Source organism: Oryctolagus cuniculus, chromosome 6 (assembly GCF_051225735.1).
Source record: "Oryctolagus cuniculus isolate XC-2025 breed Fujian yellow rabbit chromosome 6, ASM5122573v1, whole genome shotgun sequence".
NCBI classification, from domain to species: Eukaryota; Metazoa; Chordata; class Mammalia; order Lagomorpha; family Leporidae; genus Oryctolagus; species Oryctolagus cuniculus.
The window spans coordinates 65,289,315-65,315,228 of record NC_142872.1 but is presented as its reverse complement, the minus strand read 5'-3'; the positions used below and the strand labels follow the sequence as shown (position 1 = coordinate 65,315,228).

Sequence of the window (25,914 nt, the reverse complement as noted above, 5' to 3'; positions counted from 1 at the left end):
CACATTCAGTATAGACAATTTTTTTCCAAATATTTTCTATCTAAGGTTGCTGGAATCCAAGGGTGCAAAAGCCATGGGTGTAAGGGGCCAAGTGCGCACTGCATTTCTGTCACTCTTTAAGCACAGGGTAGGAAGCCATGCACAGGCCCACAGGGCTGCGGCCTGGCTCCACTCCCCCGCCTGCCTGCTCTCCTTCGTGGACGTCCCTGTCCACCCTCCCTAAGTCAGTGCTTTACTTTGCACAAAAGCCTTGGTAGGGACACAGATGAGAGACACTTCCGTGGGCACACTTGGCAGAATTTCGGCTCAGGTCCGGGATCTGGGCGAGCCGAGGCACTGACTGGCTTGCAGCCTGTGTGTGCCAGTGGTTTTGCTGGTGAGCGTCCCAGGCTGGCCTGACTCAGTCCCGTGGGCCCACGTACACACGGCATGGAAGCTTGCATCTGGCATGCATCTTGCCTCTGTCATGGTCCCTTGCGTTTTGGCCCCTTTTTTTCTTCCAGATTTTCATTCTGCCCTGTTGAACTCAATGTGATTTTGTGGTTTGTCTGGAATTCTTTTTGGCCAGAAAAAAAAAATTAGGGTGAAGCTTCTCTTCAGATCTGCCACAGAGTGTGAACGCCTCTCACCCAGGGCACTTCCTGTCCTGCAGACAAGTTTCCTGGGAGCTGGGATTGCGGAGCAGGGGTCTACACAGGGCAGGAGGGTGGTGTGTGAGGAGAACTGCATCTCCCCAGGGATCGAGGTGTTGAGGGCCCCCAGGCCTGCTTCCATCCCCTGGAGAGGACAAGAGACTCACCTGCCAGTTGCTCCAGGCCCTGCCTGCTTGCATTCACGTGACTGATGTGAGATGCTATCCCACACCCCGCCAGCCCCCAGGGGCAGAAGGAGTTCCGTGGATGCAGCCTGCAGTCCCCACCCCACATGGACAAGAAGGGAAACCTGGAGGGAGCTTTTTAAACCCCAAAGAGGCACAGGCAGTGAGCAGAATTCATCTCTGCCACTCCTCCTCAGCTCCCAGTGTTTTTACCCCTCCTCTCTCAGATTGCACTGGCCAGTTCCGCTGCTGTGAGGGGTAGCCCCCAAGGATGCTGGGGGTGCGTGTGTCTGCCACAGAGCCAGTGACAGTCAGGTATCAGGCACAGCCACGTCAGAGGAAAAGCATGTTTGTGCCCTTACAACCCAGGAACAATCCAAAGTGCTCAACGTCCAACTAAACAGCCATGCCTGGCTTGGAGTGGCACCAGATACACCAAGTCTTCCTGGAGGGACGTGGCTAGCTGGTTGTGCAGCTTGCGTTCAGAGTTGCTTCAAACAAGGATGAGGTGGAATGAGGAGGGAAGGATGAGCAGGTGGAGCTCTAGAGCTCAGGGATTTTGAGGGCGGTGGAACTACTACTGATAGTAGATACTACAGTGGTAGCTGTACCCTGTCGACGCTGAGCTCCAAGAAGAGAGCCTGAAGTTAGGGGACGGCAGCCTGCTCGGCTTTGGATCGGTCCCCAGCCACCCAAACACCTGGCTCATGCAGCAGGACCCAGAGACCCCCTGGAGGTCTTCTTGAACGCTTGGCGAGGCCAGTTGCTGCAGCCCTCAAGAGGACACTCCCAGTCCACACTGGGCTTGAGTGTGCCAAATACCTGGTGTCTGGGGATCCTCTGTGTCAGGAGCCTGGGGCTCATTCTGCCTGAACTTGAGCACAGGCCTGCGGTGCTCCTTCCCTGCTCCAGAGGAGGAAGAGGGGCTGGCAGAGAGGGCTGACCCACCCAAGGCCAATCAGCCCCATCAGACTGGCAGCTCGGTTATGGGGAATGCACGCTGGCGCGGGCGTCCACATCTGGACATCACCAGACACCCGGGAACAGACGCCATCACTCTGGCTGCTGGTTTACACTCCAGCAATAGCCTCCTCGGCCACTGGGAACCGCCTGACCCGACCACAGCAGAACTGCATCAGACCCCAGCCCCTTCAGAGAAGGGTCTCTCACACAGGCCATGCAACACTCAGTTTCAACAAACACTCACTGAATGCCCACCACATTCCAGGCCGTCCCCGACACCTGCAGGGCAGAGGTGCAGGAAGCCTAGCCAGCCACGGAGGCATGGGGGTTGTGCAGGAGGCCCCGCTCTCTGGGTGAAAGGACTTTTGAGGGAGACCCAAATGACAGATGAGACGGTGACAAGCACGAGAACAGGCGAGGAGGGGAGCATGTGACTCCAGCAGTGCTTGGGTCACCAGTGAGACGCACTTACGGGATCAGGAGATGATGCATTTTGGTGCTAAAGGAAGCTGGGAAGTGGCTCAGGGCTGTACAGGTGGGGACATGGGGACTTGTTCCAGTAGCAGGAGTGGGGTTTTTGAGGAAGGGGTGATCTGAAAGCACTGTCCAGGGGGCAGGCCAGATGGAGGGACTGATGGGCCCAAATGGGAGCGGTGGGGGGCAGGGGCGGGTGGGGGAGGGTTGGGAAGGTACAACTACACAAAGCTGAGCGAGAGGAGATTCAAAGCCCTGAAGGAGGCATGCAAGGGAAACTGGGTGCTGGTGGGGCCTTCCCTCCACACCACACAGCCAAGCAGGGCAGGGGGCAACCTTTGCAGCCCACAGTGAGTTCCCTGGACTCACCCTGGGCTCCGGGGAGGAAGAGAAGGATCAGACTCAGCCCCGCCCTCGGGGACTCACTGTCTCCTAGAGGAGATGGAGGACAGGACTTCGTGGGGGGGCACTCCCAGACCATACATGGTAGCTCAGCTGTGCAGGGTTGCAGCAGGGTTCAGGCCCCAAGTGCGTCTCCAAAGAAAGCCTTGGGTGCCCTTGACCTCTACCCCTTCCCTCCCCCCCTCACCCACATGGGAGGGAGACCATCGCCACCAGGACATGGCACCAAGAGAAGGGAAGTGGATCCCACCAACGTTAGGAGGAGCTCCTGGGTGGGGGTCAATTACTTGGAGCTGGGCTTCAAGAGTGAGGCTCGGCTTTCCAGGCAGAGAAGCACAAATTGCAAACAGGGCCCACAGCATCAGAGAGGAAAAAGGGGGCATTGCACACCCCCGTGGATGACGAGGCCAGAAGCCGCACCCTGCCCGGCCCCCGGCTGTATTCAGGGATGGCAGAGCTGAGACATTCCCAGAGGCCTCGGTGCCCACACCCTGTGCATCAGAGCCAGCCCCTCCCCCACGCCCTCCTGTGAGCAGCTGGGGCTGCAGCACAGTTATTTATCTAATGTTCTTGGATGAAGTCCCAAGAAAACAACTGTGCTTATTTAAAAACACACACACAAAGCAGCATTGTCAAGCCCACCCCCAAAGAGCAATTGTGTGGAGAGCGTTAGTGCTGTGACCGTTGGCGTCCCCATTGATGTATCTGCTTGTGCATCCATTTATTGGCCCGGATGACAAGAGGGCCCTCTTGTTTAATGAGCCCAGGCTGTATTTAGTGGGGCTATGAAAATACACAGCCCGGGGCCCAGGCATCACTGGCAGATCCTAGGCAGGAACCCTGCACAGTGCCAGTGTCCCTGTAAGGAGTGGCCCATAGTAGAGACATCAGCAGTTATAGGGGGTGGGGGCACTTTTTGCAGCTCAAAGTGTCTGAAATCACCCCCAAACCTCCTAACTCTGGTTGGAGTCAGCTACAACTTGCTCTGGTGATTCTGCTCATTGACGTTGGAGACGGGAGGGGCGGGATCAGGGAGAGAGGGACCTGTGAGAGACTGACATGACTGCCCCCACCCCGGCCCCCAGATCCACCGGGTAAACAAGGCCCTGAATTTCAGGGGACCAAGGCTGAGGCCTCTCCACAGCTGGGCCCCACCCTTGGGCCTGCTCACTCTCAGCTCAACCTCCTGAGAGCCTGGAGCTGCTGTCCCGTGCACTGCCGACAGGTTCATATCCTGGGATTAGGAGAACAGATGTCGGGATGTTTGAAGGGAGAGGACTTCTGTCGGCTGGGGGATGGGCTGCCAGGGGTCGGCAGGGGTGAGTGGGGAGCAAAGTGTTGGAAGTTCAGGAACCGGGCCACGGTGAGCACCAAGGCCCTGAGGCACAAGCCGTCGCTGATCTGTCTCCTGCCTGACGGCTGGTCCTGGAAGTATTTTATCCCCGTGCATTCCGGCTTCAGACAGGTGCTGACAAAAACAACCTTCCATTTTTTTGTCCGAGGAGGAGACATTTGGACTGCAGTCTACCTGGGATGTAGCTGGTTGGTCTGATCAGAACAGTGACTCAGTAAACGCTGAGTGAGTGAGTGAGTGAGTGAGTGAGTGGGCCGCTGTCAGCTGGAAGCTCATGTCCTGGCTGTAGGCTCTGTACTCAAGCCATCTTGAAGACATAAAGTGTGTGCCATGGTCAAATAGACAAGAGGGAGTCCTGACTATCAGAGAGCAGATTTAAATTCAATGATCACTGCGGATAGGGCGAGACTGAGAGGAGGCAGGTGTGTCATTGGATCCCCCTGAAATGCTCATTGCACTGTTAGGATTTAGGATGCTTTATGTCACGAGGAAGACCAACTTAAACTGGTTGAGACAGAAAAAGTGAAAGATCCGGGTGCGGTGTGGAGCAATTTGGCTTCTGCAGGATGGGTCTGGGGGCCATGGGGCCTCTTTCTCCCAGTGCCAGGGTCTGCTTTGTTTCGTGCTGGTTTCATTTGTGGGAAGTGGCATCTTCAAAGCTCTAGTCTCACTCCATCCACAAAAGTTTTATTTATTTGTTTATTTGAAAGGCAGGGTTAGAGAGAGAGAGAGAGAGAGAGAGAGAGAGAGAGATCGTCCATCTGCTGCTTCACTCCCCAAATGCCCACAACAGCTGGAATCACACCGACGACACTGTCGGCTGCATCAAAGTAGAAATATGTCTCTGGGTAACGGGAACAAACCACTCTGCCACTGGTGTGTGTATTTACTATTTTAGTATTACTTTAGAGTGCACTCCTTCTACTTATTAAAAAAATGGGAGGTTTTGTGGCACCGCAGATTAAGCTGTTGTTTGGGATGCCCCAACTTCTCCACTTCCGATCCAGCTCCCTGCTTATGCCCGGGGGGGGGGGGGGGGGGGGCAGTGGAGAATGGCTCAAGTACCTGAATTCTTGCCGTCCACAAGGGCAACACCGGTGGAGCTCCTCTGATTACAGCGTGGCCCAGCCCGGGCTGTCCTAATCATTCGGGGAGTGAGTAAACCAGTAGATAAAAGGGATCTCTCGCTTCCTCTGCTTCTTTGACTCTCTCCCTCTCTTTCTCACTTGGGCTTTTAAAAACATTAATAAACTGCAAAACATAAATGATGGGTTTGCTGTCCCCAGTGGGCTGTGTGATGACGGCAACTCCATCCATCACATGCCTTCCTCATCTTCCCGCACTGTCAAGAGGCCTCAGTCCAGCCACTGGCCGGCGCTGTCCAGCGTGAGTGCTCACTGGATGTTCCCACAGGGCAATGCACTCACGTGCAGCTCTCAGAACCCGTGCTTGTTTTCAAGGTGGGGCACTGAGGCTCCTACAAGTGCCTGCCACCAGTCCCGTAGCTGTGGAGGGATTTGAACGCAGAGCTGTGTGCAGCCGGTGGCAACTCCTGTGCAGGTGCCCCTGCGATCCTGCCCCCCCCAAGCCTCCCCACCAGGAGCAGGTGGGGTACAGGGTGGGGGGCAGGGTGCAGCTTCCCTTAGATATCTGTGTTACTCCCTCAGTAGCTGCTGCCACTTTAACCTAACCAGGCCCCACTGGGTAGAGATTTTGCAATCTGATAAAGAAAATTACTTCCCTTGAAAAGATCTACTCTTCCTCTACCTTCCATGATGTTCAGGGACTACAGTTTCCCAAGCAGAAACCCCCATGCTAGGTCTGACAAAGAAGGCAGTACCGTCCTGGCCTGGAAGGGCTGAGTTTGTGAGACGGGGTTTGCACGGCAGAGGTCTGGAGTCCCAGGGCATTTGGGCCGTTTATGGGGACCCCAGAAGAGAACTGTCCCCGGAAACCTGGAGGTGGCTGGGGCTGGCTGCGTGACCTCAGGGAGTGCTCACCCTTAACCCCTGCCCTGACCTCAGGAAGCATTCATCTTCAACCCCGCCCCACACCTCTCCCCATGCACAGCCTCCCCTCCCTCTGGCTCCCTTGTTCTCCCTCCCCCTCCCTCTGTCCCTTGAGGAGGAAGCTTGGCTTCTGGGAACCATCACAACCCTGCCCTGTCTGCCCCCTAGAAAGCAGCTGGGTCCCTGAGCGTCAGACAGAGCCATCCCTCGGGGCTGCCCTTGCGGCTTGGGCTCTGGGCTCCTCACCTGCTTGGGTAAATGAAGATTTACTGTCCCTGCAGAGCCAGTGTGCAGCCAGAGGGAAATGTAGACAGGCTGTCACCCGCCAACCCCCTTAACCTCTCCTTCTCATCTTCCAGAAGCCTTTTTATTAAAACCAAACAAGGAAAACGAGCGTTCCCTAGGGCCCCACACTCTGACAGGAGCCAGACTTCGTGATCTGGTTTCATCTAGGCAGCAACGGGGGGGGGGGGGCGCCTGGGGAGGTTAGATGACTTGCCCAAGGTCACTGCCTGAGATCACACAAAGACTGTTGCAGCCCTGCAGTCAAAGCCAAGTCCGCCCTCCTGTAAGACCCAAGCACTTGCCACTCTGCACACGCTGCCCCCTGCAGCCTCTGTGCTCCTCTCTACATTTCTTACTGCCCCCTTTCAAGCCCAGTCAGAGGTCGTTTATGATACACGAGGAAGGGACATCTGACCTGGAACAAAAGGCATGAGTTTGGTTTTTGTTTTGTTTTGTTTTGTTTTGTTTTTTTTCTCTTAATATAGTCAAGGTAACAGAACCATAGATCATTTTCTGTTTATTTAAAAACATTTTTACTGGGGCTGGCATTGTGGGGCAGCAAGTTAAGCCACTACCTGTGACACTGGTATGCCCGGTTTGTGTCCCAGCTGCTCCAGTTTTAGTCCTGCTGCCTGCTCATGGCCTGGGAAAGTGGCAGAAGATGGCCCAAGTGTTTGGACCCCTGCCATCCAAGTGGGAGACCTGGATGTAGCTCCTGGCTCCTGGCTTCAGCCTGGCCCAGCTCTGGCTGTTGCAACCACTTGAGTAGTTGAACCAGCAAATAGAGGACCTCTCTGTCTCTTTCTTTCTGTAACTCTTTCAAATAAATCTTCAAAGCAAAATATTTTTACTGAAACTTTTATAAAAAAGCTGATATGCATTTGATATTTCAGTGACGACTATATAAATATTTTATGTTTGTGTGAGTTTATACACACATCTATGAAATGAGACCTGGGTGCATCCTAGTGCATCCTATGTACACATACACGTGCATATGTATCTATTTTAAAATTGGTGTGACATTAAGCAAAAAGGAAAACTGGACAATTGAGCTGACAGGTAAATTCCTTTGTATTTAATAGGGGCAAGCATTTTGAAATTGAGGTAGATATTTCATTATGAGGCAGAACTTTAACTGACAGAGGCCCTCCTCTTGCAGATCCCCTGCCCTTGTGGTGTCGCTCAGATCAAATTCCAAAATATGTTTTCCTTTAAGGAACTCACTAAATCGCTTCCCCTGCAGATTGTTAAAACCCTCAGAGGCTCACAATCCTCACAAGCTCCCAGCAAGACCCTGCCTAACCTCATTTCTCCATAAAGGCCCTGAGGACTGAGACCGCCCAGCCCAGTCCCGCAGCCAAGCTGGCCAGGTCCTGCCCACCCCAAACGCTCGGACAGAACATTCTCCAGAGGGGGAGGTCACCATCAGAGGGGATCATCGTTGAGACTTCAGAGAGCAGGTCACTGGGCAGGCAGGCCTCAAGGGCACTTCCTGCTGGGCAGCCTGGGCCCTCCAGGGAGGGAACTCATGCTTAATGCAATTAAGGACTGAAAGCAGAGGGAAACAGGAAAACAGTCTGCATCATGTAGGGGAACTAAAAAGCTTTAGCTCTGTCCATTGTTCCATTCTCCTGCAGAATTCAAACACTATTTTCATCTGATTCTAAGAACTTTTTGAAAAATCCAAACTAACTTGTTGAGCACTTATTAGTGTCAGGCTCTGTTACACAGTTTTTAGGGTTTGTGGTTTTTTTCTTTTGCATTTATTGCAAAGGCAGAGTTACAAAGAGCGAGAGGAAGAGACAGAGAGAGAGAGAGAGAATCTTCCATCTGCTGGTTCACTCCTCCAAATGGCCACAATAGCTAGGGCTCAGCCAGGCCAAAGTCAGGAACCTGAAACTTCATCCAGGTCTCACATGTGGGTGCAGGGTCCCAAGGACTTGGGCCATCTGCTGCTGCTTTTCCAGGCACATTAGTAGGGAGCTGGATCAGAAGCTGAGCAGCCAGGACTTGAGCCAGTGCCCACATGGGATGCCTGCATTGCTATGCAAAAATGTCAGCGCCTTGCACAGTTGTTACACACAGTATCTTGAATTATCTGGCGAGGCGTCAAAGAGACTAACAGGACAGATCCGCCGGGCTGCAGCGGGACCAGCACCCTTGTGTCTGAGGCCTGAAGCCCAGGCTCCTTCTCCTGCTCCATAGCCAATCCCCACACCAGGCCCATGCTGGAGGCTGGGACCTCCAGGTGCACCTGATATGTTAAGTTCATGGTCTGTTACAGTTCTATTCCCCAAGGGAAAAGAAGCAACCTGGTGGTGGTGGGGAGTAGAAGCAAACAAAAAGAAGAGGCTGGTTTTACCTTTCTACTTACATGGTCCACCATCAGTACACCGTGCATGAGAAGTGTAAACTTCTCATGAATTCTTCATTCTTTAGTCTCTTGACAGTACCTGCAGGTAGCATGCTGCAGCCCAGAGTTCCCTGTGCTGGAGGAAGCAGCCCTGAAATGGGAGTCTCCCTCTGCCACTATGGGCCTCTACTAGAAAATGAAGAGGGTTCATGGTGCAAGTGTTCATGAGAGAGAATGAGATTCCTTGGCAGATGGTGCATTCCCCAGCATGAGGAGAAAGCAGAAATTAATTGGAAGATCATTATGGAAAAGAAAAAAAATGCTGAATTGGAGTCCACTAGAATGCGAGTGTCTCATGAGCAGTTCCAGGTCTGAAGCTGCACTGCTAACACAGGGTCCGCCATCTGACAACATGGGAGATGCTGAGGAAATGTTGCCTGGATGGATGGACGAATGGGTGGGGAGGTGGGTGAGTGGATAAGTGGATGGGTGAGTGTGTGAATGAGTGGGTAGGTGGATAAACACACAGAAGATGATGGATGGATGGATGGATGGATGGATGGATGGATTGGTGGGGCTGGATGGGGGAGTGCATGAGCAGACAGATGGATAAGAGGATGAACATACCTCCAGGCCTGGGTTGAGGTTGTGCTAAGTGACTACGAAGGTCATCCCTGACTTCCTTGCTGCTATCCCAGAAGTCCTGACTCATACAGCTTCTCACATGTCAAAGTCCGTGGAGCTTTGATTGGAACTGTTGAGTTCTGTGGGGGGTGTTCCCAGTGCCTGTTGTAAAGGCTTGAAGACTAAAGGAGGAAGTGGATGCCAAGTGCCCGGCACTTCGTAAGGAGCTGGGAACTGTTGGCTGCTGTTGCTGTCGAAACAGGAGGAGGAGGCAGCAAAATGGATAATGGTGCTGATGGGGAGGGAAGCTGGTTCACTCCCCAGATGCCAGCACCACAGGGGACAAAGCCAGGAGCCAGGAACTTCATCCAGGTCTCCCATGTGGATGCAGGAACTCGGGCATCATTCGCTCATGTTTAGATTTAGGGATCAGGAAAGGAGATCCACCAGTCCCTGAGTGCTAGTCAGTGCTAGCAGGCTGTGTGGGCTGGGGTGGGGGGTTATCCCCCAGAAGACACTATCATCCTGTCTGAAGTCTCCATCTGCCGTGGCTTCCTCCCCCAGCAATCTAGGCCTGCAGTCCCCTGCACACATTGAGAATGTGCATGGTTCTAGGCCCTGAGGCATGTGGATGAGTCAAGAGGACATGGAGCCAACCCTTGGCCCCAGACCATGCACCAGGAGAGGAAGCCCCATCAGCCCCTAGGGTCTGAGTCACATCACAGGGCAGGGAAGGGGCTGGGAGCTTGCCAAGGGTCGTGCCAGGAGGCGCCAGCAAGACAGACTGGAGACCAGGCAGCTCTGGCTCTGGGCGTAAGGACTCTGCCTGCTGCTCCCCAGCAGCCCCCAGGCTGCTGCACTCCCAGTGGGGCTGGCAGCCCTCACCCACCCCAAGGGGGAAACCTGGTGGGGAAAGGGGCAGGGCACTTGCTGCACCAGTTCCTTGCACATTTTGAACATGAGGCCCGTGTCGTGTACGTGATTAGCAAACGTTTTCTCCCATTCCGTGGATTGCTTCTTCATGGTGTTGACTGTTTCCTCGGCTGTGCAGAAATTCCTTAGCTTTATGGAGTTCCACGTATTAACTTTTGCTGCCATATCCAAAAGGTCATTGCCCAGAACAATGTATAGGATTATTCTTGTTTTCTTATAGGAATTTTATTAAACCAGTTCTTACAAAACATTTTGAGTTTATTTTTGTTTTTGATGTAAGGCAAGGATTCTATTTCATTCTTTTCCATGTGTACATCCAGTTTTCCCAATGCCATTTATTAAAAAGACTATCCTTTCCCCAATGTTTATTTTTGGCGCTTCCCCCCACCAAAAAATGGGCAAGATATTTGAATAAATATTTTCATGAAGAAGATATACAAATGGCTGACAGGTGCATGGAAAGGTCTCAGTGTCACTAAATATCAGGAAAATGCCAATGATAATTGCAGTGAGATATCCCCCACCCTCTAAGGATGGCGGTTATCAGACAGCCAGAAGATAAATGTTGATCAGGATGCAGAGAAAAAGAAACCCCCACACACTGTAGCTGAGGATGTAAATCGGTACAGCCATTATGAAAACAGGGTGCAGGCTCCTCCAGAAATTAAAAGCTGATCTGCCATGTGAGTGAGCAGTCTCCCTGCTGGGCATATATCCAAAGGAAATAAAATCAGAGTCTCAAGCACATTCCTGCACTGCTCTATTCCCTGCAGCACCATTCATAAAGCCCAAACAGGGAGACGACCTGAGTATCTGTCAGCAGGTGAGTGTGTGTGTGCTGCAGACACCACTCAGTCTGAAAAAGAAGGGCTTTCTGCCTCTTTCAGCAACATAGATGAACTCGGAGGACATCAAGCCAAGTGGAATAAGCCAGACACAGGAAGACAAACGCTGCATGGTCTCACCTAAAACATCCCAGTCATAGTAGAGGGTCAGTGGGTCATTACTAGGGGTGGGGGTGTGGGGAGAAATGGGAGATGTTAGTCAAGGGGTGCAAACATGTGGTTGTAAGGTGGGTAACTTCTGGGGACCGGAGGGGCAGCATGGTGACTGTAGTGAGTGGTTCCGTATTGTCCACTTGAGGCTTGCTAAGACTAGACCCTAAGTGTTACACGCACACGCACGCACACACACGAGTATCCATGCGGTGAAGGGTGTGCCGATTAGTTGGGTTGTAGGAATCACTTCACGATGTATATCAAAACATAAGGGCATGTTCTGCATCAGAGTATCTGGCTCAGCTCCTGACTCCAGGTTTCTGCTGATGCACACCCTGGGAAGCAGCAGGTGAATGGCTCAAGTAATTGGGAGACCTGGATTGAGTTCCCAGCTTCCGGCTTCAGCCCTAGCCATTGTGAGCATTTGGGGAGTGAACCAGCAGATGGGAGTGTATGCTAGTTCCTCTCTCCCTCTCTCTCTCTGTCTCTTTCTCATACATACATACATACATACATACGTAATTTTTTTGAAAATTATGCTGCACACCTAGAATGTATGCAGGTTTTGTCAATTATTCCTCAGTAAAGCTGATAGAGGGGGAGGGGGAGGGATGGCCCCTTCCCCTGGCATCCCTGTGCCCTCACTCAGCCCTCACTGCCCTGGTGGGCAGACCCAGCCAGCTCTGCATGGGCAGCAGCAACAGCCCCTTTTTGTGGAAATGCTCGTGGAGCCTTGAAAGGGGCTCCCTCTGCTTCCTTTGCTCTTGTTTCTGCCCCCTCCCTTCTCTCCCTCACTCTTGTCCCCTCCCTTCCTCTTTCTGTGAAGAGGGAACGCACGCACACGGCCCGTGTCTGCATCGCACCGACACCAGGTCCTCTGCCCTCGGCAGTCATCCCGTGCCCTCTGTACCTTCCCAGATCTTCAGCAAACTCCCCCTCTGGGACACTTCACACATGCTTCTTCACCTTGATTTTTATTTTGTTTTTATTTATTTATTTATTTATTTTATTTGGAAGAGTTACAAAGAGAAAGAGGGAGAGACAGAGAGATCTTCCATCTGCTGGTTCACTCCCCAGATGGCTGCAACAGCCAGGGCTGAGCCAGGCTGCAGCCAGGAGCCAGGAGTTTCTTACACGTCTCCCACATGGATGGCAGGGGTCCAAGCACTTGGACCATCTTCCACTGCTTTCCCAGGCATATTAGCAAGAAGCTGGGTTGAAAATAGAGCAGCCAGGACTCGAACCAGCTCCCATATGGGATGCTGGTGTTGCAGGCAGCAGCTTTACCTGCTATGGTGCCACAACACCAGCCCAACCTTGCATTTTTAATACCAGTTTCATTGAAATACACTTCACACACTAGGGCAGGCACTTGGCACAGCACTTGAGACACTTGCATTGCGTACCATCGAGCCTGGGTCCAAGTCCTGGCTTTGCTTCCAATCCAAGTCCCTGCTAATGAGCACCCTGGGAGTGATGATTCAAGTGCTTGGGTCCCTGCCACCCTTGTGGGAGACCAGGATTAAGTTCCAGTCTCCTGGCTTTGGCCTGGTGCAGCCCCGGTTGTGAACATCTGGGAAATAAACAAGCTGATGGAAAAATGGATCTCTCTCTCTCATAAAATAAAAATAAATAATAAAAATTTAAAAGCAATAATAGTCCATACACATGCAAAAGGACACACTTCAGTGTTTTTGACACAGTTGGCCTCCGAATCCACAGATTCTGCATCCTCTGAGTCCACAACCTTCAGGTGGGAAATATTCAGGAAAAAAAAATCCCTCTGTACTGAAATAGATTTTTCTTATTAGTCCTAAAAAATGTAGTTTCATACCTGTTTACATGGATTTTACATGATATAAAGTGCTAGCAATGGAGAGATGATTTAAAGTGTGGGGGAGGCCTGGTGCTGGTTCTATGCAAATGCTCCCCTGTTTCACAGAAGAGGGTAGACTGTCTGGGGATTTTGGTAACCAGCTGCTGGCGGATACTAAGGAGCACCTTCATACTCCCGGAGAGGTGCAGCTACCCACAGCCTACACAGAGCACAACCATGGCCCCACGCCCATCAGCTTCACTCTTCTGCGCCCCCTCCTGGACAGTGTGTGTCTGGGGTGTCCCCCGGCTTAGGTCTTTCATCCTGCTGTTGCGTGCTTTCACATTGCTTTTTATGTGTCAAGTTGTCTTGGATGTCATCCCATATCAGGACATATAAATCTGCCTTGTTCTTTTTATCTTACTCTATTAATTTTAATAGGTAAGATAGTCATAATTCAAGATTTAATTGGCACAAAGAGGGGAACGATGAAAAGAGTTCCTTCCTCCCTCTCCTTTAGCAACCAAGTTGCCCTGCCAGGGGTAACTAATGTTGCCAGTGACCCCTGCACCCCAGAGAGGGTATTTTCCAACCATACAAATGAGATCATCTATTTTTTAAAAAATTTATTTATTCATATTTTATTTATTTTTATTTTGAAAGAATTACAGAGAAAGAGAGAGAGATCTTCCATCCGCTGGTTCACACCCCAGATAGCTAAGCTGGGCCAAAGCCAGGAGCCAGGAGCTTCTCCCAGATCTCCCATGTAATGCAGGGGCCCGGGCACTTGGGCCATCCTCTGCTGCTTTCCCCGACACATCAGCAGGGAGGTGGGCCGGAAATGGAGCAGCTGGGACTCAAACCAGTGCCCACATGAGATGCCAGCATCCCAGACAGTAGCTTTACTCCCTACGCCACAACACCGGCCCCAAGTTTATGTATAAAAAGTCTTTCCCTCTCTTTAACTTAGCAGTAACAGCACACACATACTGTCTCTTGTTTCTACATCATAGGCTGAGGTTTTTTCCCTCAGGTGAAATTTCCTTGTTATTTTCAAGGACTACATTTAATGATGTTTGGAATGAGTCGACCTGAGAAAGTAATTCCTAGAAGTAGCCTTGAGGGACACAGCATTTGTGAGAAAATGCACTGATTTCCCTGCACAGAGATGGGTGGGCCCCGTCCCTTCTCTCGGTGGTGCAGGCAAAAACACCTTCTCCAGGCTCTGTGAACCCCTGTGACTTATTTCCTTACAAGCACAGTCATGCACTGCTTTAAAAAGGGGCATCCGATATGGGCGCCGCATTCTAGTCCCTGTTGCTCTTCTTCCAGTCCAGCTCTCTGCTGTGGCCCAGGAGGGCAGTGGAGGATGGCCCAAGTGCTTGGGCTCCTGCACCCGCATGGGAGACCAGGAGAAAGCACCTGGCTCCTGGCTTTGGATCGGCGCAACACCAGCCGTAGCAGCCATTTGGGGAGTGAACCAACGGAAGGAAGACCTTTCTCTCTCTCTCTCTCACTGTCTATAACTCTACCTGTAAAATTAATTAATTAATTAATTAATTTTTTTAAAAAGAGGGGAAGAGTTCCAAGAAAGGCATCATGGGGCACTTTCGTCATTGTGCAGACACCATTGAGTGCACCTACACACACCGGGGTGGTCTGGCCTGTTGCACACTTAGGCTGTCAGTACAGCGTGTCACTGTGCTGTAGGCAGCTGTCAGGCAACAGTGTGTGTGGGTCTGTGCATATCTAACCTTGGAGTACACGAGTGTCTCAGCCCCCTGCTCAATCCCGGGACCCCCATCACAGATGCAGCCACCTGACAGACTGCATGAGAAACAGTATCCCCCGGCATTGTCATGTATGGGTTCTCTCCTGACTGAGGAGGAACCTGCTGCCCCTGGAAGGACTGGCCCAGTGACATCCTCGCTCATGCATCGGTCAAGTGTTCGTTCAGCTTTTCCTCACTGGTGTTGGGAGTAGTTTAAGGACATTTTCATATAAGTTGGAAGGATTTTCCCACACAGTTTTGTACTTGTCTTTTGGCTGCTTTGGGGTTTATTATTTTGGGGTTTGGGGAGGAGTCATGCGAAAAATATTTTCATGTAGGCACATTCATCAGTCTTTCAATTTTATGGCTTCTGAGATGTGAAAGAGCCTTCCCAAATCAGAGAGTATAAAAGAAATTTATGGCCCTTCTAGTACTTTTACGGCTTCATTTTGCTCCATTCTTTTTGAAGGCAGCATAGAGTTTCAGTGCACGAGGACGTCATAATTACTTCTCCAGTCTCCCATTATTGGACACTTGGGTCGTTTCCAGTGTTTTCCCACTAAACATGATGCCGCCGCAAATCCCTGCGTGCATGGTACTTCTGTGCACATGTGGATGCGTATCTGAGGAGGAATTCCTGAGCATGGAATTGCCGGATCAAAGAGCTGGAGCATGTGCTGTGGATAGAGAGGGATGCCGTGTTGCCCAGCAACTCTGAGCAGAGCCACACCCGCTCCCATAGCACATGCCCACCCTCTCTTCCTGAAAGTATTCGGGTAGGGAGGATGGATGGTTAAAAGAACACTCCTTATCAAACTGATAAGGTCAATCACTCATAGCACTGAGGCCACTTGGTCTCATCTCTCCCTTCCTCTCTCGTTCACTCCTGGGCTGCCCCCCTCCACCGACTGGACTGGCAGGAAGCTGGATCTGAAGTAGGGGTGCCGGAACTCAAACCAGGCATCCCAGGTGGAGTCATAACTGCTGTGCCAAATGCCCAGCCCTGCAGTCTATCTTTGTGTTTCCTTGGTTTATAGCATTTCCACCTTGCTAATTTAGCGAAAGGTGGTCATTTTATTTCTTTCTTCCGTTAACAGAGAAAAAACTCACAGCCTTAAGGTATTTTGACAACTCTGCCACTAGTTCTGCAAGTTTGATCAAATCCCAGGACCTTGGAAACCCACTTGCTTCTCTGCAGGACAAGGACAGTGCAGAGGAAGGGAAAGGCTGCATAGCTTGGGGCTCACAGGCCATTCAGCCCAGGCTGCCCTGCAAACACCGAAGACTATGGCTTTCACAGGAATTTTGCTGCCTGGCTGTTTGGGGTGGTAGGGGCAGAGGGAGCTTCTCCCAACCCCTGCTCCCCCTCCAGGTCTGGGAGGGAGAAAGAACATGGGAGTAGCCAGGGTTCCTCCCATCAGGGTCCTCTGCAGGGGCTGCCTCTCCTGCACCACACAGACCCCCACCTTGGTGGGGAGGAACCTGGGGCTGGTGCGGCCAGAGAAGACAGGAGTGGGGCTGGGCAGGGGGCACTCGCGCGGGGGCTGGATTCCACAGCAGGAAGACAAGGCACACCACAACCGTGGGCAGGCCCTGGAGAATGCCAAGGCAGGAGGGGCGGAAGCAGGAGGCTGGCAGGCACCATTCTCCACTGCCAGACCCGTGGTGACTTTCAGAAAGGAAGCCGTCCCAGCGTCGCTGCCCTTGTCACCCTCGTGTGCACATCCTGGGCAGCTTCCGCTGGCCTACAGGGCAAGGGGCCTCTTCCCCCACCTTGGCCTCTTCTTCCCCTCCAGGGCCCCCCACCCCACCCAGCTGCTGCCTGTGCCCCCTTTTATGTCTCCAGTCCCAACTCATTGCCACGTTTTTTAACCTTAGGAGAAAAAAAAAAAATCCAAGCCTGGAAACCTCTTAATACAAACCAGATGAGGGGCTGGCGAAAATGTTTTTCTCGGCATCAATCACCAGAGTGCTTGCTGTGCTGAGAACCTGGTGAGCCCCTTCCAGACCCCGCTGGGCGAGGCACGGGCAAACAATGGTGCCTTCTGTGTGTTCAGCAAAGCGCCTTCTCCCTGTGCTTACCCCACTGCTCCGTGGATGCAGGTGGGATGTGGGGGCCGGCCTGGCCTGTGCAGGCTCAGAGGCTGACCCTCTGCCCCGTGTTCCTCCCGCACCCACCCCCATCCCGGGGCCAGGAGCAGTGCAGGCCTGGGGTCTCAGAGGGGAAGCGTTGGGAAAGTGGTGGCTTTGTAGCAGGTGGCAGCAAGCAGACCTCAGGGCCTCCTGGAAGCCCTTCCCTAACTCAGACTTAGGAAGACAGGCAGCATCAGGATTCTACAGGGTCCTCTGACCCGCACGAGACAGTGCCCTGCACCCAGGTAGGGGGCTCAGCCTCACATGCTGAGTGTTGAAAGGACGTGACAGTGCTTCGTAAATCCTTTAACAGCTGTGAGATGACATCATGTCTGCTCAGCATGTGAGTGCCAATGCCCACCTAATCCAGCCTGGTGTGAATGGTTGAGGCCATGCCGCCAGCACTGACCGGTTCAAGGGAGGCAGAAGACCCACGACCACCACGCAGCACCACCAGGGGACAAAGGCCTTGGCCCAGCCAGGGCCAGTAGTGGATGGCTTCTTCCTGCCTGAGGTCTCCTCAGCTCAGGAAGCCTAGGGGGAAGACAGCCATCAGGTCTGAGGACCGGGAGGGAAAGCAGGTGACAATACCCGAGAAGCATATGAGCTGCAGCAGGAACAGAGATGCCCTGTAGTAGGCCTTGAAGATGGCACTGAGATGGTGGGAGAGGCCTCCCAGCCCAGGGCAGCAGGTGAGAAGCCCAGAGGTGCGATGGGGGAGGGAAGTGTCTGTGCAGCCGCAGCCAGGTGGGAACAGGGGCCAGGGCCTGGGGCACAGAGGCAGCAGAGGCCAAAGAAGGCCCCTGGCAGATGCCGCTGAAGCTGAAGATCATGGAAGTGGGGCAGTGCAGGAGACCAAAGGCCTGGACCCTCCTCCGAAGCTCCAGGCCTGTGCTGTAGTACATGGAAGCCACTGGCCCATGTGGCTATTTTGTGGAGTTGGTATTTTTGCTTTGTTTTTAATCAGACAGGACACACATAACATAAATTCTCCATCATTTTAAATTGTACAATTCGGTAGTCTTTAGTATAGACCCAGTGCAGTACAACCATCAGCACTGCCTATTTCCAGAACATTTCCATCACCCCAAAAGCAAGCAGTAGTGGTTTGAATGTCTTCCTCTCCACCCTCCACCACCATCATGTTGAAATTTGATTGTAGCAGGGCTGAGAGGCGGGACCTTTAAGAGATGATGATGGCATAAACGCTCTACCTTGCAAATGTGGGTTGACTGTGGGAGGGTAGGGGGGTCTTATCCCAGGGGTGGGCTCTACTCAGCTCACACTCCACCCCTCCCACCGTCTCATTGGGAACTTGGAGGCCCTCAGCAGAGCCCTCCAACACCATAAGCCAAATAAACTTCTGTTATTTATAAATTACCCTGTGATGTTCTGTAACAGCAGCAGAAAATGGACTGACAGAAGCCCTGGTTGGGGCAGGTATTTTGCTAGCAGTTAAAACACTGCTTGGAATACCTGAGTCTCGCATTGGAGCACCTCGGTTCAAATCCTAGTTCTGCCCTTCCAGCTCCCTGCTAATGCACACCCTGGGAGGCAGCAGGTGATGGCTTGAGTGCTTGGCTCCCTGCCACCCATGTGGGAGACCTGTGACTGAGTTCCTGGCTCCTCGATTTAGCCTGCACTGGGAGCTCGCTCGCTCTCTCCCTCACTCCCTCCCTCTCAGACTAATAGAATAAATAAATCTGTTAAAGAAGGAAGCCCTAGCAGTGACTTCTGGCCACCCTGGACTTCCGGTCTCCGTGGGCCTGCCCCTCCTGGATGTCTCCTGGAGTGGAATCACACAGCCTGCTGCCTTTCTGTCTGGCTTCCTTCACTTCATGCCAGACTTCCAGCGGTCCCCCTTGGCTATTTACACTGAAATTGAAGTTAAATAGAGTTGAGAACTCAGCCCTTGGGTCGCACTCATCACATTCCAGGTGCTCCAACACCACGTGTGGCTTGCGGCTTCCACGTGGGCCGCCTGGGAACTGCTCCTGTCATCGCAGAAAGTTCTGTTGGCAGTGTTTTGAGTGAGGATGGAGCGCAGGAGGAGGAGGCCAGGGCTTCTGGGCCCTGCCCTGCCCACCAGGTGGGAGTGGACGCCTTCTCAGGTCCCCAGGGATCCCCCAGTGGGTTTTGCTGTTTCAGAGACTCTGATGGAAATCAGCCTTGCCGAGGGACCAGCCGCCCGCCAGCCCAGCACTGGGTTGACCCCCTTCCGCTAAGTTCTGTGCGCCCGGCGCAGGGCAGCTGCCTATCTGCAGCCATCAGGCACTCCGAGTGGCCCCGCATATGACTCTGATTAATAATGATGGGAAAACAAGCTCGCTGTTCCTGCAGAAATGCAGCCTGGGACACAGGATCTTTTCAGGAGGGGGCAAAATAATAAAAAGGGCCCTTGTGTGATCCAGGTCTAGGGGCGACTATTATTAGCATTCTGTGGATGGCCTTTGGGGAGTGTGTGAGAGCACACACAGAGGGTGTGTGTGTGTATGTGTGTGTATGGCATTTAAGTGTTTGTGTATTTTTGTGTTTAATTTTTAAAAAACAATTTAAACATACAGCTTCCCTTTAGCCCCTGACAGCATACAAGGATCATTCCAAGGAGAAATTTTGAGGTTTCCAGAGCCAATGGGTGTGCTTACATCACCACTCATAAAACCAGCGTCTGAAACTCATTTCTGTTTAGCCAGTTTCTTCTTTAAGGTTCAAGCAATACGCTCAGTGTAAACATGAGCAAAATACAGGTATCTTTGACTTCTGGAGGAGAGAGAGAGATCTTGGTCAAAAAGCATGCTTTGTAAAATGCATTCAGACTTTTGCAAAAGTATCATGAACTCCCACAGATGGAGCCCACACCAGCCTCCCAGATCTCAGCCTTGCTCCACCCCCATCATTACTTTGATTTACGACCAAGTTGTCTTTCTTGTAAAATGCCTATAGCTGCATTTTGGGATCTGTCCAATCAACAGTCTGCCTTTTTTGCTGACATGTTTATGGTTCCAGCTTGTCCCTTGCTTTCCTGTGTTTCTGGTTAGCCCCTTCTTACTGTAAAGATCGCTGTCCATATGTCACTTAGCCAAGACAAGGATTCCCCGCGCCTCCATGTCCCTGGATGTCCCCATGTGCGATTCCAGGCTTGGTTCCTCTGTTTGTTTATTTTCTCTTTACTTTGGAGTCGGGGCAGGAGAAAACCATCTTTGCTCCAGAATGCAGTTGCCTTTGATCTGCGCGTGTCTTGGAGTGTGTTCTGGACTTCTCTTCTCTCACTGGAGTTCCTCAGGGTTTTCCACGGCAGATTCTTGCAGCCTTCTGCATTTGAGAGTGTTTTGGTCCTGCCCTCCCACTTGGGTGACAGTGGATACTCACTTCATTGCTTGTATTTGTCCATTTTCTGTTACTCCAATGAAGTGCCAGAGGCAGGCTGCTTTATAAAGAAAAGGAGTTCATCTAGCCAGTGCAAAGGTCCAGAGGTGGGCGTGGGGGTGGGGTGCCTCTGTTGGCTGCAGAGGGCAGGAACCCAGGTGATGGGGCAGGGCTAGAGAGGGTTTCCAGGATGCACACACAGCCCACAGAGAGGTCTCTGGGAACAGGGCCTGTGGCTCTGCGTGTCGGAGCTTTGGAGACTTTGCGAGGGCTGGGTTTGTTCTGGATGGGGGCCAGCCCAGCAGCACTGGCACCTTAGGGAGTGGGCTTTGGCTCAGCTAGAGTTTTTCTAACAGGCAGAGCTGTCCAAAGGTGGAGTCCATCTCTCTGAGGTAGTGAGCTCCTCATCAGAGAAGGCATTCAAGTAGAGGTCGGCTGAGCTGTGTCCCGGAGGTGGGAAAGGAATTGCTGCCTAAAGCAGGAGCTGTGACTCACTCAGCCCTAAGGTTCTGTTTCCAGGTTCCAGGGCTTGTTGCTGGTGGAGCCAGGCTGCAACCAGACCTGGGCTGCCTCACAGTCCTGTCTTCCGGTCACGTCAGGTGCACCTGGAACCCAGGCAGATTCACACTTGGACCCCGCCAAAGTGCAAGCACTTGGCCACCCTCAGTTGCAGGTGCCCTAGATCTGCTGAGCCCCCAAACAGAAGCACCTGGTTCTGCAGTGCACTCAGCCCTCTGGTATCCGTGGCTCCACATGAGAGGACTCAACTGACCTCACATAATCCTGGGCGGGAGCAGGGGGATATGTCTGTACTGAACACACAGAGACGTTGTTTCTTGTCATCATTCCCCAAACAATACAGTGTAACAACTGTTGGATATAGCTTTTACATGCACTGGGGATGTTGCATAGACTAACAGGCGTTTCTAAGTAGCGATGATGGAGATGACAGAACATATATGGGAGAAAGTACCTAGGTTCTTTTCTTTTTTAATGCTTTTTTATAAATCCTTGTGTGGAGGGCTGACTTTTAGTAGATCACAGCGAGGAAGCTGCTCTGCTACATACGAAACCCCCATGTACCTAAGTTCTATGCAAGTTACTAGGGACTTGAGGGGCTGCAGGTTTTGGTGGCAGTGAGGGGGTCTTGGAAGCAATCTACAGGGACGCCGAGGGTGCACGTGGTTTCCATCAAACACCAGCTGATGGCTAAGGCTAGTGTCCCCAGAGATCCAGGAGTCACCACAGCTCTGGGGGAGCAGCCTGTGGTGCTCCTGGCCTTAAGGGGCTTCTCAGAGGACCTTTCTAGGATGTTCTCAGCTGCACCGTGCTGTTGGGGGAAGGGGATCCTCGATGTGAGTCCAGGGGCAGGGGGAGGGGCTGCCGGCTGCCACCCTGTTTGGTGCCCTCCAGACCTCCCAGAATCAGGTGCAGAGATGGACACTGTCCGTGTGCAGTTGGTCTTCAGCACCTGAGTTCTTGGTGTAGTAACTCAAAGCGAGGATCAGACTTTACCTGGCCAAGCCTCAGCTTCCCAGAGATGGTGTGGGGCTCTCAGTGGTTCCCCCTTCATGCAGTTGTCAGAAACCTGGGGGTTGTGGTCCATGCAAACTCCATAAATGTCAGGAATCGCCCCTGTAATAATAATACTAGTAACTATATATATATATATATATATAACCCGTATTAATATATACATATGTAGACATACTTTATAACAGGCTCATAAAACATAATTAATTATCTAAATTATTACTGTGGACAATGAATGATGAAGATAGGGAGAATGCAGAGAAACCCAGTGTCCAGGCAAAGAGGCAGCCTCGGCCCCCTCCCCCAGTCTCGGGGAAGAGCCCCCACACTCCCAAAGCTGGGACTTATGGATCTGAGTGCTCCCGACCCCGCAACTCCCCGACTCCTCCCCCACCCCCCACCCCGGTCCGTCTGGCCTGCAGCCCAATTTGCGGAGAGATCGTCTGTTTGAACGCACCGCAGTTTATGGAAGGTAACTGCGTAGTTTGCCAGCGCCCTGGTGTGCTGTTGTACAGAAGGCTGCAAGCCCGCCTCTCCTTTCAGGGACGTGCTGGGCGCGGGCCAAGGGGCGGGGGTCCAGCCAACGCATGCGCCGCACCAACACCGTGCTGCGCTCCCTCCCCGGACCACCCCACCCCAGCCCCAGGCCTCACTCCCAGGGAAGTCAGAGCCGGAATCCCAGACACCGCAAGGACAGAGGGCGGGAGCTGTCACTGCTGTTCTGCCTGTGCTGCAGACATGAGGGGTTTTTTTGTTTGTTTGCTTTGCCTTGTTTTGTCACAGCTTGACCTTGTTTTTGTTTTATCTCTGCCGTATAAATCTGTATAGATCCGCATGGATACAACCGCATAGATGCTCAGCCAGCAGACGCAGTTTTATTCTTTACAAGAGCAAATCACTCCCCAGTCAGCCAGAGCCCTTGGAAACCTGATTCTGCTCTGCTTTTCCCTCTACTCTTAGAATTTCCAGCTTCCCTCCATTTTAACTTTTGTTTATTTTGTAAAGCACCGTGAAGCCAGAGATGAAACAGACTGCTCTGCCAAGAGCAAGATGAACTGTTAGCTAGATGCTTTCTTTCCTAGTGGTTGAAATGAAATTCACATAACATAAAATATGCTTAATCTGACGAGTCGGGGGATTGTGGACATTCACAGGATCATGCAACCCTCACCCCTGTGTAGTTCCAAGACATTTTCAGCACCTCAGACAGAAAGAGCAGCAGTGGCCCCTCATCCTGCCTTCCCCCAGCAGTCTCCGTGGCTCTGTCTGTCCTGCAGGTGTCGTTGACATGAAGTCATGCAGTATGTGGCTCATTTCGAGGTTCTGAGTGCACCCATGTTGTAGCATCTGTCAGCATTCCCTCTGCGCTGTGTGCATGGCCCCACTCTGAGCCGCTGGCTCACTGATGGACTTGTGAAGTGTTTCCACTTTGGGCTACTTTGCGCAGTGTGCTGTGAGCATCCGAGTGCCTATGCTTGCTTGAATGCTTGTTTCCAGTAAGCTGAACCGAAGAACAGTGCTTCAGAGAATTCAGTGAGGGGCGGCCATTGGGCCTCAAAGTTAAGATGCTAGTTAATTTGCCCACATCCCATACTGGAGAGCCTGGGTTCGAGCCTGGCTCCCAGCTCCAGGTTCCTGTTAATTCAGACCCTGGGAGGCAGCAGAAATGACTCAAGTACTTGGGTTCCTACCATCCACGTAGGAGAGACCTAGATCAAGTTCCTGGCTCCTGATTTCAGCCTGGCCCAGCCCTGGCCGTTGTGGGCATTTGGGGATTGAGCCTGTAGATGGCAACTCTTTCTCTAACACTAAAATTAAAAGTGAAATCAAAATGCTGTATTCTTTCCTTTTTAAAAATTTCAGAAATGGAATTAAAATGTTTATTTTGGATGCTAAAAAAAGATGAGAGTCACATACAGATTTTTTCATAGTACACATTTTCCATGAATTTTTTTTTTTTTTTTTTTTTGACAGGCAGAGTGGACAGTGAGAGAGAGAGACAGAGAGAGAAAGGTCTTCCTTTGCCGTTGGTTCACCCTCCAATGGCCGCCGCTGCAGCCGGCGCACCGCGCTGATCCGATGGCAGGAGCCAGGAGCCAGGTGCTTTTCCTGGTCTCCCATGGGGTGCAGGGCCCAAGCACCTGGGCCATCCTCCACTGCACTCCCTGGCCATAGCAGAGAGCTGGCCTGGAAGAGGGGCAACCGGGACAGAATCCGGCGCCCCGACCGGGACTAGAACCCGGTGTGCCGGCGCCGCAAGGTGGAGGATTAGCCTATTGAGCCACGGCGCCGGCTCATTTTCCATGAATTTTAAAGACCCCTGTTATACATGTATTTCAACATTTTTTGCACCAAATAAACTTAAAAATTCCATTTTCTGTGAACTTTTTGAAACCCCTCATGTGTGTCAGAGTGGAATTTCTGCATCCTAAGGTAACTCTGTGGTTAGAAGTTATTGAACACCTCTGCAAGTGCTAGCCTGTACCACCTCATCCCCTCACAGCCCCAAAACTCTGCCCGTTCTGGGCCCTTGGTGTGCGTGTCCCTGCAGCCTTCTTTCCCCCCACTTGTCTGCTTTGTTGTTGTGTTGGACAAGAGGACTCTCAGGCTGACCCAACACAGCCACACTGGTGACAGTGCAGGGTGATTGGCATGCTGTGTTTCGTTTGGAATTCTTTGTCAAGACGTGGTAGATAAGTTCTCACTCAAACACAGCAAGAAGCTGGCACTGTGCAATAACTGCAAATGATCACAGTCCCCTGGACTTGTTACAGACCCTTTGCCTTAAGTTGTCCGTCTGTGTTGACAACAGGTTCTGCTGAAACTCTGTCTTCATCTCTAAAGAGTGACACTAAGACTGCCATCTGTGTGGCTGGAAGGCTTGCCAAGCTCTAGCGTGAGGGTCTTCAGATAGCTTCCATGCACCGGGTCTCTTCCATGCACCAGGGCTTCGGGCAGTGTGTGCCCAGGTATAGCAGTCATGGGATAAGCGGAGCAGACAGCATCTGTGTTTTTCTCCCTTGGATGGATGCTCCAGGGCCAGCCCATGGGCCAGAGTGTCTCTAATGATGGACGAGCTCCCAGACCTGGGTTGGGTGTGACACAGCAGCCCCAACAGCTACTGCCCAGGGGCAGAAGCACCAAGAAGGCAGTATGTGCAGGGGTGGGGGGTGGCACAGCACATTCCACCAATTGCCCAAGCTCTGGGACAGGGTCAGAGGATGCAGAAGGAGGAGGAGATAAAGGGCATGACCAGCCAGAGAAGCAGCTGGACCACAGACAGGACAAGGACTGCAGGGCTGCAGTGGGCAGAGGAGGGGTGGGCTCCGGGCTTTCCATGTCACAGTGAAGAGCTGCACTTGCTGCTTTGGGCTTTGGCCACAAGGGGGCAGCCACAAGCCAAACCCACACTTGCCAGGGTTTTCTTGGTTTTAAACCATGAGTCAACAATTTCAAATAAGGGTTAATTCTTTAAAAAAAAATCTAGCTTCTCTGAAAAAAATGAAAATATCTGGAAACAGTTGGCTATATCTAGGTAGAAGCGGCTCCCTCCGGGGATCCTGTCTCTCCAGCCCTGAGACAGTGTCAGTCACCGTTTACTATGGGCTTGCATGCTGCTTTCTCCTAGCAAAGAAAGGCTGCTCTGGACCACACCTCTGTGATTTTCGCTCAGTGAGTCTGTTTTTGTCCCTGGAACCTGCAGCAGAGTTTGAAGCTTGGCCAGGGGGTCTGGATTCACAATGGCAGACAACGGAACCCACTCCAGCTCATTTAAGTAAAAAATGCCAGATAGGGGTATGAGGGAATCCGCAGCCCTCCAGGCCAGAGCTTGCAGGTGTGAATTGCTCCCTGGCCATGCCTCCAGACCCCTGCCAACAGCTCTGCTGCCAAGTCAGGAAGCCGCTCAAAATCACACTGCCTCCACCAGCAACAGGGGGTGCTCTGAGCCCCAGCGCTGTCCCCACGAGCTCAGCCACAAATCGGAATACGTTCAGATGCTCCCGGCTGGTGCAATGGCAGTAACACCTATATCCCAGCAGCAGGAAAGCAGGGGGAATTTGCAGTGCGAGTTTATCCCAG

At 52.2% G+C, this 25,914-nt stretch overlaps 1 protein-coding gene and 1 long non-coding RNA gene across 2 annotated transcripts in view; one reads left to right on the top strand and one right to left on the bottom strand.

Moving 5' to 3' along the window:
- COL23A1 (collagen type XXIII alpha 1 chain) overlaps positions 1-25,914 on the top strand; it is a 308,982-nt gene that overhangs the window by 197,479 nt on the left and 85,589 nt on the right. The gene's annotated exons all lie outside the window — the stretch shown is intronic.
- LOC127490564 (uncharacterized) lies at positions 19,451-22,423 on the bottom strand. Its single transcript, XR_011389443.2, has 3 exons — positions 22,292-22,423; positions 21,817-21,936; positions 19,451-20,906 (listed from the first exon to the last, which is right to left on the bottom strand). It is a non-coding gene; the product is annotated as an uncharacterized LOC127490564 (long non-coding RNA).